General features: G+C 39.7%; 1 protein-coding gene and 1 long non-coding RNA gene across 23 annotated transcripts in view; both read left to right on the top strand.

Moving 5' to 3' along the window:
• The window catches only part of DST (dystonin), a 478,114-nt gene that overhangs the window by 176,910 nt on the left and 283,422 nt on the right, over nucleotides 1-17,782 (top strand). The gene's annotated exons all lie outside the window — the stretch shown is intronic.
• Nucleotides 12,942-15,241, top strand: LOC141374844 (uncharacterized). The gene is made up of 3 exons (XR_012381986.1): nucleotides 12,942-13,067; nucleotides 14,691-14,781; nucleotides 15,133-15,241. It is a non-coding gene; the product is annotated as an uncharacterized lncRNA (long non-coding RNA).

The raw sequence follows: 17,782 nt of genomic DNA, 5'->3' as shown, positions 1-17,782 counted from the left end.
GTCAGTGATGAATGAAAGTTTCTCTTGCTCCACATCCTTGTCAGCATTTGATGTTGTCAACTGGTTTGGATTTTAGCCATTTAGGCATCGTTGTTGTTTTCAGGGTGCATTTCCCTAATGACATATAATGTGGAACATCTTTTCATATGCTTAGTTTCCATTTGTTTATCTTCTTTGATGAGGTGTCTGTTCAGGTCTTTCACCCACTTTTCCATTAGGTTGTTTTCTTATTGTTGAGTTTTAAGTGTTCTTTGTATAGTTTGGATAGTAGTCCTTTTTCAGATCTGTGTTCTGCAAGTATTTTCTCTTGATCTCTGGATTGTGTTTTCATTTCCTGAGCAGTGTCTGTTGCAGAGCAGAGGTTTTTAATTTTAATGAAGTCCAATTTATCACTTCTCTTTGAGGGTTGTGTTATTGCTGTTGTATTTAAAAAGTCATCAAATACAAGGTCACCTAGATATTTTTCTGTGTTATCTTGTAGAAATTTTATAGTTGTATATTTTGCATTTCCGTCCATGATCCATTTTGAGTTAGTTTCTGTGAAAGGTCTGTGCCTAGATTCATTTTGTTTTACATGTGAATGTCCAGTTGTTCCAGCACCATTTGTTGAAAAGATTATCCTTTCTCTGTTGAATTGCCTTTGCTTCTTTGTCAAAGATCATTTGGCTATATTTGTGTTGTTCTATTTCTGGGCTCTCTATTCTTTTCCATTGATCTCTTTGTCTGTTCTTTTGCCAGTACCACACTGTCTTGATTACTGTAGCTTTGTAGTAAATCTCGAAGTTGAGTGATGTCAGTCCTCTGACTTGGCTATTCTTCAGTGTTGTGCTGGCTATTCTGGATGGGATTAATTTTTTATACCTCAGGAATAAGCACTTGGTGAATACTGTGTCTTGGGAATCTTTTTTCCCCCAGTATAAAAGCTGTAGGGACCTTTTAAAACATAAGTCAGATCTGTTGTTCTTCTTCCAGAATCCCTCTCAGGGGGCTTCTCATTTCAGTAGGAGTCATATTGAAGGTCCTTGAAATGACTTTCACGGTTCTTCAGGACCCAACTCTTCTGTTACCTCTCTGACCTCATCTCTTAATGCTCTTCCCCCTCAGTCTCTTCCTTCTAGACACAGTAGCCTCCTTGATCTTACTTGAATGCACCAGGCACACCCCAGCATAGGACCTTAGCAGTGGCCATTGCCTCTGCCTTGAATGTCATTCTCCCAGATATCTGCCTGGCTGACTCTTTCCCTTTCAAGGTTTATGTAAGTGTCATCTTCCCAGTGAGGACTCAAGGGTCATTTTTTGAACCTGAACTTGCTCTCCTCTTCCCTCTGACCCTGTACACTCTTAATCTCTCTTGACCTGCTCTACTTGGTTCATAGCCATCATCACTTTTACCATCTGAGATATACTCACTTACTTGTTATGTTTATTGGCATTGCTCATTGTCTCTCTTTTTCTGCTGGAATTTAGTTCCAAATGACAGGGCTCTTTGTGTCTCCAGCTCATAACATATAGCAGGTTTTTAGTAAATATTTTCAACAATGAATGAATGAAAGTATGATTTGGTGATAGGGCATTAGTTGTGTGAAAGGATGCTAGGTGCCCATCCGTTTGATCTTACCTGATCCTTAAACGTGGGAACTTATAAGGTGAAGTCAAAATTCAAACCAAACCAAGATAGTGTTTGAGAAATTTATTGATTCCTGACAAGGGGCAGCTGCTTGTGGTGGTACTCAGAGGTTTTGCTTACTGTGATACTTATGAGTTGCTTAAGGGCATCAGCCAAGTCAAAATAGAAGAAAAACCACTGACTCTAGATTTCTAAAACACAAACAGTCCACTTGTGTTTCTTGACTAAGAGAATTGGGATTTCCCTGTATAATCTGGACTGTTAAAGGTACTATAAGAGTTGTGGGGAAAGGCCTTCTGTGTCTGAGATGAGAGACTGCAAGCTTTGGAAAGCTGGCGATGTTGTCTTCCTAAGCAGTGTGACAGTCAAGATTTCAAAGCCAGATAGATCTCTTTTACCCACCTTGGTATCCCAGTACCCGGCCTGGTTGGTACCTGGCATGTAGTAGGTGCTCAATAAACGTTTGTTGAAAGGATGATTGTAAGAGACATTGTCAGTGAACGAGTGACATTTGTGATGTGAACATGTCATGAATCATGGGGATAATGATAGCCATGCACTTTTAGAAGAAAATGCTTTTCCTACTTTATCATACAAATTGTATTAAGTTGTTTTTGACTTAAAATTCAGGCAGGTAAGTTTTAACAAGATGTGCAGCCATAATTCGGTTAGTGTATCTTAGGGAATTGAGATTCAACTGTCATAGTTAGCAAAGATGGATTGGGGTTTTGATCCCATGAAATTGTAGTGTAAGAATGCTAAGTTGTGCATGTGCATAGTTGAGTAGGACAAATAGTTCCACTCAGTTCATGTAAACACAGTGAACCCCAAATCAGACTTGCCAAGTCTTGAGAGGAAGTGTTATTCAGGTGTTTTTAGAATGTTTAGAGCGTAAGTGGTTTTTGAAGGAACCAATGGCTTTTTTTTTCTTGCTTAGAAAGGTTGAAGAGGAGGCTGTCGTGGTTCCATTCCTGGGAAGTTTACTGCTAGTAGTTGGCAGGGACCAAGAATTGAAGTCTCGCTCAAATCCTTAGAGGCTTCTCCCAGACACTAGTAATTCTTTTTTTTTTTTGAAAGATTTTATTTATTTATTTGAGAGAGAGAGAGAGTACATGAGCATGAGCCAGGGAAGGGGCAGAGGGAAAAGGAGAAAAAGACTCTCCGCTGAGTTTGGACCCTGGGATCATGACCTGGGCCGAAGGCAGACGCTTAACTGACTGAGCCACCCAGGCGCCCCAACAGTAGTAATTCTTTAACTTGGGTCTGCCTGGCGGGCCTCAAGCTCTCTGTCAGATGTTGTAATTCATACTTCTCCACCATCCCCACATTCCCACTCTCTGAGCAGATGGGTTTCTGCTGCCTCTCATTACCTCTGCCTCAAGACTCAAACCTGAGATGGTCTTGCCTATCTTGACTTATGCATGTACCTTTACTCTGTAACCTTCCCCTTTATGATGTCCTGGCACGCATATGTTTCCTATGTTATTCCTACCAAATGGTTGGTCAGAATTCGTTCCTTTTGTTGGTAGTTCTAGTTCCTACCTAACATGTTCCTGCAGCGACTTCTTACCACAATTCTATAAATAGTCTACTGTAATTCTTACAAAATTCATAACTTGAAGATAATACAAGTTCTAAATTATTGATTTCCATGTCCAGCCTATGGTGAAACTAAAAATATTTTAAAACACAAAGTTAGGGGGAAATGACATCTACAGAGATGTGAAAGTAGTAAAGGAGGTAAAAGCTTTGCTTTTAAAAATCTCATTGAAAATGGGTATTTCTTGTGGTGACCTTCACTAGCATGATGAGCATTTGTATAAGATAATAAAATAGTAGAATGTACAGGTCACAGAGTCTTAGAGGTCACAGACTGTAGTCCAGTAATCTTATAGGTGATGAAACTGGTCCCAGTGAATAAGCTGTCCATGCTCATAGAGCCAGCTAATGGCAGGCAATCATGGGCAGATTTGCTGGGTCCTTTGACAACCTCCTTTTTCACACCCTTCCTAACTTCTTCCTTTCCTAAGTTTCTTTTTTCTTTACATAAATATTTAAATTTCCTCTCTCTTCTAGGCAGTGTGCTCGTTGCTGGGAATACAGAGATAAATGAAACAAGGTCATTGTTCCCATATAGTACCATGAGTAGTGAGTAGCTGGACTTGTAAACAGGGACCTGACCTTGCAGCTTGGGGGGGTGGGTCTCAGGCCGCTAGTGCAGATGGAACATCTAAGGCCAACCAGCATGTGAATGGGACACTAGAAGTTAAGAATATTGACACTGACCAAAGGAGGTTGAAGAAAAGGCTGCCAGCCAAACAGAACAGCAAATGTTGTTTGCTGTTAAAGTGGTTTGACCAAAAATAGTCTTGGAAACTGTGCTTGTTGCTTTGCTGGTTGGTGACTTACATTTTTCAGTTTAGCCACTGGAGAGCGCAGGAAAACTGGGCAGCGATGTTCACAGAGGCCCCTGCCCAGGTAGAAGTGGACCAACCACACAGGTCTCTTTCTCAAAGCATCTAGGACCGTGTGTGTGGCATGTGCACACACATGCACACATGCTGGCAAAAGGTTTTGTTTATTAGGAGGGGAACGCAGGAACGGGTAGTTAGATTTTGGCTGGAGACTTTTTCAACTGTAACTGTTGTTAGGTTCGATTATCATTAACCTATATATTTGTGGTGTTCAGCTATATAAGAGGGGAGCTTCCATGTTAGATAACAAAAGTATTTCCAAACCTTCAGTTAACTGTATACTTAATCTGAGTACATATTCTTGAAGGCAAAAAAATATAGGTGATGAAGCATTGGAGTTCCTTGTTAGATTGGACCAGTATTTCTGGAGGTCAATGGTAGTTTACAAGATGAACCCTTTGCTTTCTCTCTCTCCCTCCCTCTCTTTCTTTCTTTCTTTTCTTTCTTAATTAATTAATTAATCATAGAGAAAAGCTAGGACATGTTGACTTGATTCAGGCAGAGAGAAGAAGCACTTTTACATATTAGGCAAATGATCAGAAAGATGAGGCATGAATTAATGCTTATGTGAGTATGCCTGGCATATGTAAGGGGAAAATTAGAACATAATGGCCATAGATGCCAAATCCCTAAGGATATACAAGGGGGAACTACTTTCTCTAAAGGTGTTATTTTCATTAATTTGTTTTAACCATGATACAGTGCACAGGGGGTGTTAAAATAAATGTTTTTTTTAAGATTTTTTAAATTTATTTAACAGAGAGAGTGAGAGAGCAGAAGCAGGGGGAGAGGCAGAGGGAGAGGGAGAAGCAGATTCCCCGCTGAGAGGGAGCCCAGTGAGGGGCTCGATTCCAGAACTCTGGGATCATGACCTGAGCCGAAGGCAGATGCTTAACCATCTGAGCCACCCGGGCGCCCCAAAATAAGTGCTTTTTGAATGAATACAATAAACTAATCAAGAAAAAGAAATCAACTTTTTTTTTTTGGTTTGACCTAAAAATATGTAAGAGTTTTTAAAAAAAAAGACGTAAGAGAAAATAGTTGTGCAACTGTTTTACAGTGTTTTAAGAAATTTTTTTTTATTTTAAAAATATTTAATTTTAGAGAGAGAGCGTGAGTGCATGTGAGCACATGCTGGGGGAGGGGCGGGGGGGTGAGAGAGAGAGAGAGAGAGAATCTCAAGCAGACTCCACACTGAGCACAGAGCCTGAGGTGGGGCTGGATCTCACGACCTGAACCAAAACCAAGAGTCAGAGGCTTAACTAACTGCACCACCCAGACACCCCTTTTTACAATGGTTTTTTAAAAATTATTTTATCTTAGTTTTTGAGAGAGAGAGAGTGAGCACATGCACACACATGCATGAGTGGTAGTGGAGGAGGGATAGATGGAAAGAGAGAGAATTTTAACCAGCTCCACACCCAGTGAAGAGCCAATGCAGGGCTGGATCTCACGACCCTGACCATGACCGGAGCCGAAATCAGGAGTCAGATGCTTAACTGACTGAACACCCAGGCGCCCCTCTATTACAGTGCTTTGTTAAACAGACATTTATTGCATGACCATTATTATAATTATTATTCCTATTACTATTATTATTGCTGGTCTCTTAAATGAAACTATGAATGACACTGAAGGAAGGGGAACAGAGGAGTTAAGGCAGGATTCCTGTCTTTAAAGAAGTATAATCAGGAGAGGGAGATGGAAAGGATACAGTGTGAACTCTGAGTGGAGATAAGCGTATTCAAGGTTTGCAGGTAGCAGCTCTGGTGCTGGAGTCTGGAGGAGCAGGTTTTAAAGTCTGCTCTGCTGGGGCAGGAGAAGGTAGGCAGGCCACACAACATGTTTCCAAAGCCCTGTTTTACTTTCAGGTTATGTGAGTCTGTTTTAAAATTTCTACACTATAGACATCAGGGTGACATTTGGCCATGAATAGGCAGAATACTAACTGCCTTACTTACTTACTTAACTAACAGAGATTACTTTTGTGGTTTTGGATGCTCAGCTATAAGGTGCATTAAATAAATAATAGCTCAGGAGTACTGAAAGCAAAAGCTATGTTCATGTTCATAAGTCAAGATTCTGTATATAATTATTGGGTAAAAGGTGATTTTGGTGGAAGATCTGATTTCTTGATTTGATGTGTCATTGAGTGAAAACCTGATTAATCCTTTTCTGAGTTGTCAGAAAGAAGTTTAAGCACAGTTGTAAGAGCTCAAGCTTATTTTTTTTTTCATAAGTTTTAACCTGGGGTTAACATGTGAAGACCCCAACTCAGATGTATATGAGTCTTTAAGGGTGAAGCCTAGGCATCTGTACCTTTTAAAAATTGCACAAATGGTTTTTTTCCAGCTTTATTGTGATAAAATTGGCATATAACGTTGTGTAAGTTAAAGCAGGATAGCATGTTGCTTTTATATACTTATATATTGCATGGTTAAAGGCATTTGGTGCCAGGGTGATTATGAATACAAGAAAGTATTATATTTGCCCTAGACTCCTGCCTTTAAGGCTACCATGAGATTTAATTCCCTAGATTGCAATACCTACTTCCAAGGCATCTTCTGATCAATATCTTACAGCTACATGTTCAGTTAGAATTCCCATTTAGTAATTGGCCAGGGAGAAGCTGTTGAAAGTTTGTTGGCATTAAGGTCAACTACTTCATCTCCCCCTGCCTCCAAGAAAGATTGGAATTTATGGAAATGTAATATTTCTTTTTTTTAGATTTTATTTGTTTGTTTGTTTAGAGAGTGAGCAAGTGAGGGGAGGGAGAGAGAGAATCCCAGTGTGGAGCCCAATGTGGGGCTTGATCCCATGACCCTGAGATCATGACCTGAGCCAAAATCAAGAGTTGGCCTTTCAACTGACTGAGCCACCCAGGCGCTCCCAGAGTATTTCTTTTAAAAAATTTTTGCTTCTCTGTTACATCCTTTTAGGCAGGAAAAGTGTGTTGCTAATGTTAGAGGAAAGATCTTAAAATTTGGAGAATGTGAATGAAAGAGTATATGGGAATTCTTTGTATTATTTTTGTAACTTTTTCATAAGTCTAAAGTTTTTTCAGAACAAGTTTAAAATAATCGCAAATATATCTATAAGTAGGTTTGTAATATATAATGGTTGTATATCTTCATCAATTATAATGGGTTTTACTTGAATTTAGGGAATGTTACTGTCCTTGTGTTTTATTTTTTTAATTTTTAAAAATTATTTATTTCTTTATTATTTATGTATTTATGTATTTATTTATTTATTTCAAGCATGAATGGGGGTAGGGGTAGAGGGAGAGGGAGAGAGAGACTCTCAAGCAGACTCTGAGCTGAGTGTGGAGCCTGATATGGGGCTCAATCCCATGACCAGAGATCCTGACCTGAGCCAAAATCAAGAGTCATACACTCAACCCACTGAGCCACCCAGGCACCCTTATCATGTTTTAAAAATAAGAGTCTGTTACTTTTTCTATATAAGAAATTAGGACAGAGTTGGCTTTCCTATATGTACTGAACTCATCAATAAGTCCTTTTTCTGCAGTCTTATTTGCAAGTGTCATCTTTCTATAGTCAAAAATCTCATTTTAACCATGATTATTCTGTATCTTAATTTCTGTAAGAAACATGTTTGTAGGGAATTAACAATCCCCTAGTTCTTTTTTTAAATTGAGATATAATTCACATACCATAAAATTCACCCATTTAAAGTGGTTTTTAGAATATTCACAGAAGGGGCGCCTGGGTGGCTCAGTTGGTTAAGCAACTGCCTTCACCTCAGGTCATGATCTCAGGGTCCTGGGATCGAGCCCTACATCAGGCTCCCTCCTCGGCGGGAAGCCTGCTTCTCTCTTTCCCTCTCCCCCTGCTTGTGTTCCCTCTCTCGCTGTCTTTCTCTCTGTCAAATAAATAAATAAAATCTTTAAAAAAATAAAATATTCACAGAATTGTGCAATCATTACCATAATCAAATTTAGAGTATTTTTATCACCCTGAAAAGAAACCCTGTACCCCTTAGCAGTCACTTCCTATTGTCCCCATCTGCCCTAGCCTTAGGCAATCCCTAATATACTTTCTGTCCTTATAGATTTGCCTTTTGTGGACATTTCACATAAATGGAATCCTCTAATATGTGATCTTGTGTAACTGGCTCTGTCTTTATTCTTCTACCTTTGTTTTCTATAGAAAAGGCAGCAGATTGGTTCTCAAGACTCAGCTATTATCACTGTGGCTTCTTATAAGGGTTGGTCCTTCAGTGAAAGACTGTTGATGTGATGGAAAGACCAGGGATCCAGGAAGGGCCTGATAGACGGATAACATCTGATGTGTTGCTCCCTGTTTGTAGGAGAACCATCTTGTGATTTCATTAGTCATCTTGAATCATTATAATTGATTCTTTTTTTTCCTTAAAAAGGTAGTTGTAGTTTGTATTATACTGGCATTTATTTACCTAGTAGATAAGTAATCTATATTTGGATTAATCTATATTTGAATTCTATTTCTGCTAGCTATGCTTGCATTCAGAGTATCTATGTGGTGCATTTTCATTTAAAGTTTTTATGTTTAAAGTTTCTGAATTACTATTCATTTGTTTTTCTGTTAGAATAAAGTTCCTTTTGAACCCATTCTATCACAACTGAAAGGAATATTCAAGGCTATAGTCTTTAGTCATTTTCCACTTCCTTCTAGATACCGAGCCAGAAGGCTGGCTGGGGCTAGTGTGACCTCTCTTGCAGTGGCTTCTGGCTTCCTTATTGTCATCTTTTCCTTAATCTTTTCTACTGTAGAGATTCAAAGCCAGTGATGGTAGCTTTTCTGGTTGAGCCATTTAGATAAATAGCCATGAAATGCTTTCTTTCTTTCTTTCTTCTTCTTTTTTTTTTTTTTTTAAGATTTTATTTATTTATTTGAGAAAGAGAGGGAGAGAACACAAGCAGCCAGAGCGGCCGAGGCAGAGGGAGAAGGAGACTCCCCACTGAGCAGGGAGCCTGACGCAGGGCTTGATCCCAGGACCCTGAGATCATGACCTGAGCCAAAACCAAGAGTGGGCCACTTAACCAACTGAGCCACCTGGGTGCCCCAGCAGCTGCAACGTATTTAACTCATTGAGATCCTACATCAAATAAGTCGAAAAGAAATTAACAGATTCTTGGGGAAATATGAACTCTTTATTTCATGATATTAAGGAAGATTTTACTGTTTGAGGCACATGCTGAAATATTCATGGATGACATATATACTGTCTGAGAGTTACTGCAAAATAATCCATGGCAGGAAAGAGAGGGTTATAGATATACAGATGGATATAGATAGATCAAGGCTGTCTGTGTGTTGATGATTGTTTAAGGTCTGTGATGGATATATGGCACTTTATTATACTCTTCTCAGTATCTTTTTAGAATTTTTCTGTAATGTAAGTTTCTCTGAAAAAGTGATGTTCGGACCTTTCCTAGGCAGCTAAATATATAGATAGGGATCCATGTTGCAGGTGAGGTCTCCTTTAAATAGGTAATAGACTTATGTTTTGTAAAGAACAAACACAACTCTTTTTTTTTTTAAAAGATTTTGTTTATTTATTTGACAGAGAGAGACACAGCAAGAGAGGGAACACAAGCAGGGGGAGTGGGAGAGGGAGAAGCAGGCTTCCCGCTGAGCAGGGAGCCCCATGTGGGGCTCGATCCTGGGACCATGACCTGAGCCGAAGGCTTAACGACTGAGCCACCCAGGCGCCCCAAGAACAAACACAACTCTTAATATCACTTGCTAAATATAGGTGGAAACCTGTGAGAAAGATGAACCCCAAGCCCTGTTGGAAAAAACACTGCTAGCATTGCCTGGCTGCCATGCTGTCCCTGGTCTGCTCCGGTCAACAGCCCTGACACGGACCCGCCAGGGACCATGCCCGTGTGCAGATGCAACAGCATTCTGTTAGTCCTGCCTGTGCTGGACAGACAAAGCCTGTATAGAGAATACAAATCTGTCCTCCTTCTCTTGGGGATATAAGTCTTTGTCATCCAGCAAGAGCAGTGCATGAAATGCTCTAGTCATAGTGCCATTCTAGCAAAGGGAACCTGTGGTTTTTCTCTTTGGGTAAATGTTCTCTATTCTCTGTTCATTGAAGCCCTAGCATGGTCTTATACTGCTTTTTGGAAGTGAGACAGAATATTTTGTGAGCTGGAAAGGAAGCTGTGGAGACACTAGGTGGTATGCATGGTCATTTAGTGAGTTAATCGTCTTTGAATCGAAGTGGATCTAACACACACTGAATATCTGCTTTGTGCCAGGTACTGTGTTTAATCCTTGTGGCATTTCTCGGCAGTTGGCTACACTTTATAGACCTTTGTGACTGAGGCTCAGGGAGGGTAAGTAACTTCCCTGAGGTCACACAGCTGGTAAGTTGTGGGACTTGATTTTAACTTAATCTGTTTCAAAAGACTTTATTTTTCTGAATTCTACATTCATAGATTTTGATATTAAAATGTTTTTCTTCTAGATACATATTTCAAAATAATATGTGGTTTTAAATGTATTTTGAAATAAGAATTGCAGTTTTTTATTAATTAGAATGCTCTCAAAGTTTATTTCCTTTTTGTTTTGAGGGGAATGAAGGAACCAGTGATCATTTTATATGCTTTGTTTTGAGTGGATTTGAGGAGGTGGAAATCCTATCTATAAAAAAGGATAATGCTGTATCCAGTAAATGATTAGAATATGAAATGATCCTGTAAAACTGTTAGATTCTCCAGAGCTCCTCTTTGCTTAGTTATAAATGCATGACAAGAAAGGTAGGTAGAAGGAGTGCTTTACTTGGTCTAGAGTAGGGTCTTTGGGGGAGTAGCTGTGATACGAGAGGCTTTAGGGCCTATTCAGTCACATTTGCAGAGTGCATCTGGAACTCATTGTCTTTTAGGCTACAGTTTCTTGACTATGTCAGCATCTTTATTGTCTGGGCTCAGAAACCCACAATGCACCAAACCAGGAAGGGAAATTGGCAGCATGCAAATGACAAAAGGATTGTAGTGTATTAGGGGTTTCTGATATTCACTAATAATATTGACTGAAGAAAATATGCCAACAGCTGATAATATAAAATAAATTATAACTACAGGGCCATTCCAGTAGTTATATAGATAGACATTATTGCTACTTGTGTTTGATGATGTATTTCTAAATATTGGGGTACATAGTATTCTCTTAAAAATTTACTGCAGAGATCCACAGTAACAATGGCTTAAAAATGATCACTTTTATGTCCACTTAGGTAACAGTCTAGAGGTGGAGAGTCCAGGATGGTATGCAGCTCAGCAACATGAGGTGGCCTGGACTAGTATGATGCTCAGGGTCACAGACAGTGGTGGTTTTAAAATGTGTTTAGTTTCTTAGCTGCTTTTCCCATCGAAAGGTTGTGGAGTCTTTGTCTTCTCATCTTGATTCTCGTTGGATGGTTGACTCACTTGTAACCAGTAGAATGTGGAGTTAGTGATGCTACATAACTTCCCAAAGTCAGGTCAGGGAAGCTGATAGAGCTTCTGGCTTGTCCTCTGGAATACTTGCTTTTGGAGCCCTGAATTACTACAAAGGCAATTTGACTATCCCGAGGTCACTATTCTGTAAGACCAGAGTAGAGGTTACCTGTGAGTGATCTGGCTGACTGCCCCAGAGGAACAGGGAGCATCAGCCAGCAGACGTGAAGATGCTGCCAGATGATTCTAGCCTCCCAACTGTCAGCCAATTTATGTGTTGAGTCTTACCAGCTGAGGCTCAGACATTGTGGAACAGAGACAAGATGTCCCCTTGTACTGGGTTTGGATTTCTGATCCATAGAATTCATGAGTTTAATGAAATGGTGAAAACTTAACTTACATAGTTAAGTTTTGGAGTGGTTTGTACACATCCATATAACACAGCCACATAACAGGGTTCCTTCGGTCACGTTGCTTTGCCATTCTAGATTGTGACCACAGCATTCTGAGATGTTTGGCCACCACGTCTGCATTCCAGACATCTGGACAGAGGAAGTACAGAGAAAGGCAGTGCCTTTCTCTTTAAGGGTACTCCCCAGAAGTAGCCCAGTCACTTCTGCTCACATCTCTTCGGCCAGAACTTAGCCAGAGCATGGCCACATCTAACTCATGGAAGACTGGGAGACGTAGTATTTATTTCCACTGACCATGCATCTAGCTAAAAATGAGGGCATCCATTTGTTTAAGAGAGAAGGATACATATATGTTATCCCTGATTAGACCTAATTCGTTACTTTGTAATTTATAAATGCCATCTATTTGTCTTCTAGGAAATTTTCTTTTTAAAAGAACTCTCAGCAGCAGGTTTGCTGGAAAACAGGTTAGTTTAGGTTAGGTTTATTAGGATTAGAATCAGCTTAATAATAATCCTATTTTGCAAATTAAAACAACACTTAGAATGAAGTTTACTTCTCTCTCATGTAAAGGAAGTACAATAGCAGGAGGCACTGCAGGGCTGGCTAAGCTCGGTCTCCTTAATGCTCATTAATCCCAATGCTCATGAATACCACCATCGCCAGCAACTTAAGACTCCCTTTGCCTTTACCTTGTTCCTGGAGCAGACTTAGGGTGCTGCCTTGTGGTGCAAGATGACTGCATGAACTTTATCCATCAGGTTGGCTTCCTAGCCAGTAGATAGGAAGAAAGAGCGAAGAAGGGATAAGGGGCTCACCACATGTCTTTCATAGAAGATTCCTAAAAGTGGCCACAAGATACTTCTGCTTTGACTTCATTGACCAGAGTTTTGTCATTTGGCCATGCTTGCTGAAAGTAAAACTGGGGAGGTGTATTTCTTATTCTAGGCAACCATGTGACCCCATCAAAATCAGGATTTCTCTTACTAGGGATTATGGTGAGAGTCATCAACAGTCTCTGCTCCACACTGTGAATTTGAAAAGAACCGTTTGGTTTACCAGAACTTGGGCCACAGTAAATGTTGCAACATAGAAAATGCACAGTGAGTATAAGAATGTCTTGACTGACATCTGTGTTCACATACAACTTTCATCCATTCCTTCCTTATTATTATAAACACTTGGGTTTGTAGGGACATCTGATGTTTATTAGCAGACTGCACATGGCCATGTACAGACGGTCACTGTTTTAGCTTAAATTCTCAAAGCCTTTGCTGAAAAAGAACAATCGCATTTCTAGTGTAGACATAACAGGGTTGTCTGTCACCATTTTTTGGAGTCCAAAATTGCATTGTTTGAAGTTCCACTTTTCTAAAGGTGTAGTTCCTCCCTGACCAAGAAGGGATTTTTCCCCTTTGTTTTAGAATTGAAATAGTCTGAATATTTTAGCCATTTCTTGTACAAGGCCAAACTAGTTGTGAGGCAGTGATTCATCCCTGTACCACATACAGTTGCCTATAGAGCTTTTGTCTTAATACCTCTCTTGAGAAAATACCGTGACTCTTTGTTGTGCTCTGTATAAAGCAGCTTTTCTGCCCTGTTGTGGTAGGGTTGAAAGACATGATTCATGATTAAGCTTGGAAATGCAAAGAAAAGATTTTCTTTAATTTTGTAACTGCTCTGGGTGTCTTCATGAGTTCTACCTTTTCTGATTACTTGAAAAAATTACTAGAGTTGACTCTGTTTTAAAGCTTAGTCTGATGTGGTAATTTGAACAGTCTTTCTGTTGTTCTGACTCTCCTGGATAAAAATGCTTAGTCCTGGTAGGTAGCCTCTTTCTCTTCTTTTTCTCTGGGCATCTAGAACTAGAGATGTGGCTTCTGCAACCTTACTTTTCTGGGGAAACAAGATACTCTCACTTACTAGCGTTCTTTATCTTCCTTTTTTAGTACCTCTGCCGCCTGGGTGATGCCTCTTTCCTCCCTGATACCTGGCATCACTGATTTCCAAGTCGGCAGCCAGTCAATGTGGGGCCCATTCTTGTGGCTTAGGCCATGCCCAGCATTTGCTTGACTTCATCTTGGTTCTGCTGGTGCTACAAACTGTCTGAAGTCTGGCTGGGATGCTCAGTTGTTCCTGGCTCACATGATCTGCTCTCCAGCCCTTGCTGCAAAGCCCTTTCTCCTTGCTAGGATGATCCCTCTGGCCAGTGCCCCAGCCAGACTCACAGGGACTTCTGTGTCGGGTCTGTTCCAAGTAGAACCAAGCATGGCCCCCTTCACAGGGCACCCAATGCAGAGTAGGGCCGAGAGCCCCCTCTGCCTTCCACGTCACTCTTTACTGAACGCACCTCTTTCTCTCAGGGCCAAAGCCTGGGCAGTAGAAATTGGTCCAGCCGCTTGACTTTATCTCTCTCCCACAATATACCTGTTTCATATCCCACATATCCCTGTATCATAATATTCCTTTTAGCTAGTCCTGTGGCTTTGCTGTTACAGTTGGAAGGGGGCTATCTTTTCCATGCTGGAGGAGAATTCTGTGAGGTCCCTGATTAAAAGGAGGTAGGGATGGGGGAAAGGAATAAAGCAGTTTGCCAAACTCTCTTTAGATAAATCTGTGGCATGGCTAGCAAAGTTATGTAGTGTTGCTGAATGATCCTGTTTTGCAAGTCAGAAATGATTATTCATTTTCTTTGGTAGCATTTCTGTAATCTTTTTTTTTCTTAGGCTGATGAACACATTATGTCAAAAGGCAAAAGAGGACGTATGAGTAATTACATCATTTTTGAAATGTTATCCTACTACGCTTGCTTTTAAGGTGTGTGAAAATTTTAGTCTTCTCAAATTTGACATCATTGAAATCAGTCTCTTTGCTGGTAGTGTTTAGCAGGAATATGGGACTTTGTAATCCAAAGACCTGTGTTCAAGTTCTAGTTACCAGCTAAGTGATGTTGAATAAATCACTCTCATCTACTAGTGCCTTAGGTTTTTCATCTTTAAATGTGAATAAGTATCTTCCTCACAAATATATGTGAAATAAAGTGGGATGATTATGTGAAAGCACTCTGCAGACTCTGGAATGCAGTGTGATTTTATGAATACTGGTTTCCTCATCTCACGTTATGCCCATTCCCATTTGTGTACTTCTGCTATTGTTCCTTCTACCAAGTGTGTGCAGCTCCTCCTCCAAGTCCACAAGACTGTCATGAGTACTCAAGATGACCCTGGTCCTCCGTTTGCATTCTACATGTGGTCAATAAAGCTTCCCATTTTGTGTCAAATATCTGTTTTTTGTTTTATTTCCTCTGTTAAATTTAAATGACTTTTTTTTTAAGATTTACCCATTTATTTTAGAGAGAGAGTGAGAACACAAGCAGAGGGGTCAGACGGAGAGGGAGAGAGAATCTCAAGCAGGCTCTGCACTCAGCGTGGAGCCTGATATGGGGCTCGATCTCACACCCCTGAGATCACCACTTGAGCCGAAACCAAGAGTCAGACACCCAACTGCCTGGGGCTACCCAGGCGCCACAGATTTGAGATGCTTTGATGGCAGAAACTATATTTCATATACTTATGTCATACCCCACAATATCCTTATATCATGTGTTTCTTTTAGCAGTTCTATTTCTTATATATTTCATGCCCTTTTGGGTATTTTCTATAGCCCTGGGGCACACTTTGGAGCTGAAAAAGATAAGCATTGGTTGGCATTACTATAAGCCAGTAAAATAGAAAAGATAATCCAATTATATGTACTTTATAATCTTATTTCCTGTCTGATCCATTTCTGATTCTGGAAAGTACCTAACCTCTGAATAACTTGTAATTAGCTGAAATTATCCAGGACTTACGAAATAAAGAACATGTGTTTTAATTTATTTAAATGCCTTATCCATGTGTAGTTTGACTGTTAGAAAATATTTTTAAGTCTTAGAAATTTTTCTTGGAACTATGATGTCATTTCTTTTATTACACTAAAATATTCATGTCTCAGTTTGTTTGAATTCAGAACTAATATATGTGACATTTTGATTTTGGTGAACAAGGGCTGTATCTTCAGTTACTATAATTAAGCCATCTCAGATTTCACATACAGTTAGTTAATAAATATTCATGAGGCTGCCAGGAGAGTGAAACCAGTGATAAAGGAGATGGTGTATATTCAGAATCCATTGAGCACACGTATTTTCAAGGCCCTCTGGTAGAAAACATGTTAAAGTAAATTAAGTCTGGATCTCTCAGTTAAGAGCACAGACTCTAAAAGGAATGTGTCATGCAGACCCCATCCGCAGAAATAGAATTAAAAAAAAATTGTGCAAAGTCAGATAAAAATTTACCTTTAGTGTGTATGTCAGTGTATTTTGCTTACACGTTTTAAAAGGTCATCTGCAAAAAGGTTACATATTTCTTTTGCTGAATTAATTTCCTTTAAAAAGTTTCACTTCATAAAAGTTGTAATGCTTGCTTTCACCAGAAGTCAGTTGGAGTGGCCCATACCACTGTGTAATACTTTAGCTTCTTTCTCATCCCCATTGCTGAAAGAAAGTCTTCTTTCTTTTATAATGGAAAATTTCATTATCAGTAGTATTAAGTGGATTTCTGAAATGGTTCATGTAAACAGAAAGTTCTGTTTTAAGAAGCATTACTATCTTCTTTGCCCCTGGGTGCATTTTGGAGCTATGGGCATATAATGGGCTATGCTATTGCATCATTACTATAACTGGATAATCAAACTTTTTTCTTTAGGGTAGCAATAACCTATGAACATGTATCTAGTTGAACGTGTGGCCATGATACATGTTCTGTTACTTCCAAACCTCATTTTGTTAGTGTGTGCTCACTCTTTTCTTATCTCCCTTACAAATCTTGTCCTGAGAAAATTGGTTAACTTAATTCAAAAATGGGTTATGGGAGAGACACCTGGGTAGTGCATCTGACTCTTAGTTTCGGCTCAGGTCATGATTTCAGGGTTGGTTGGGCATCTGACTCTTAGTTTCGGCTCAGGTCATGATTTCAGGGTTGTGAGATCAGGCTCGGTGCTTAGCACAGAGTCTGCTTGTGATTCTTTCCCTCTCCCTTTGCCCCTCCAGCTCATGCTCTCTCTTTCTAAAATAAATAAATAAATAAATCTTTAAAAACAAAACAAAAAAAAGGTTACCGGAGATCTCCTTGAAAAATCTGCAGTCACTGAAGTAGTATGATTAACAGAAACCATCAAGGATGCTTCTGATGTTGCCATCACTTAGATTCCAGTAAATGTTTGAGATGAATGCATTTAAATCCATCAAACAGCATTAGGAGGAGCTACCATTTTATCCTGAGCATTCTCTTAGTTGCATAATTTTCATTTTTTTTTCTAGCCTCTCTACAAGTCTTTGAAATGGCTGGTATTTTCTCCATTTTACAGATGAAGAAAATAAATCTTAAGGAGTTTTACTAACTTGCTCCTGCCCACAGAGTTAGTACAACAGTGGGGATTTGAGGCCAGGTCTTTCTCCCTTCAAAGTTGATGAGCTCTGAATTGCCTCAGTGAAGTCGTAAGCTAAACACTTCTGCATAGCCATTTCAGAGTTCTGTTTCCTCTTCTCTGTTGCATTGCTGATGGAGTCCCCCATTCCTTAGTGTGGCATATCTCTACAGTCCTTTTATTTTGGCTTAACCACCCATAATTCTTCTGTGTGCCTTGTCCAGGCCTCGTCATCTTTAATTCTCTCCTAATTTTGCCTTCTTCCCTTATCTATTTTCTTTGCATACCCTATTTATTCTTTCTTATACTCTCCACCTTTCCTTCCCCCACACTAAAAACACACACAAATATA

Source organism: Callorhinus ursinus, unplaced genomic scaffold (assembly GCF_003265705.2).
Source record: "Callorhinus ursinus isolate GAN/ISIS: 27379988/994484 unplaced genomic scaffold, GSC_fseal_2.0 scaffold22, whole genome shotgun sequence".
In the NCBI taxonomy this organism is placed as follows: domain Eukaryota; kingdom Metazoa; phylum Chordata; class Mammalia; order Carnivora; family Otariidae; genus Callorhinus; species Callorhinus ursinus.
Note: the sequence above shows the minus strand (reverse complement) of the source record. Positions and strands in the feature narration are given on the sequence as shown.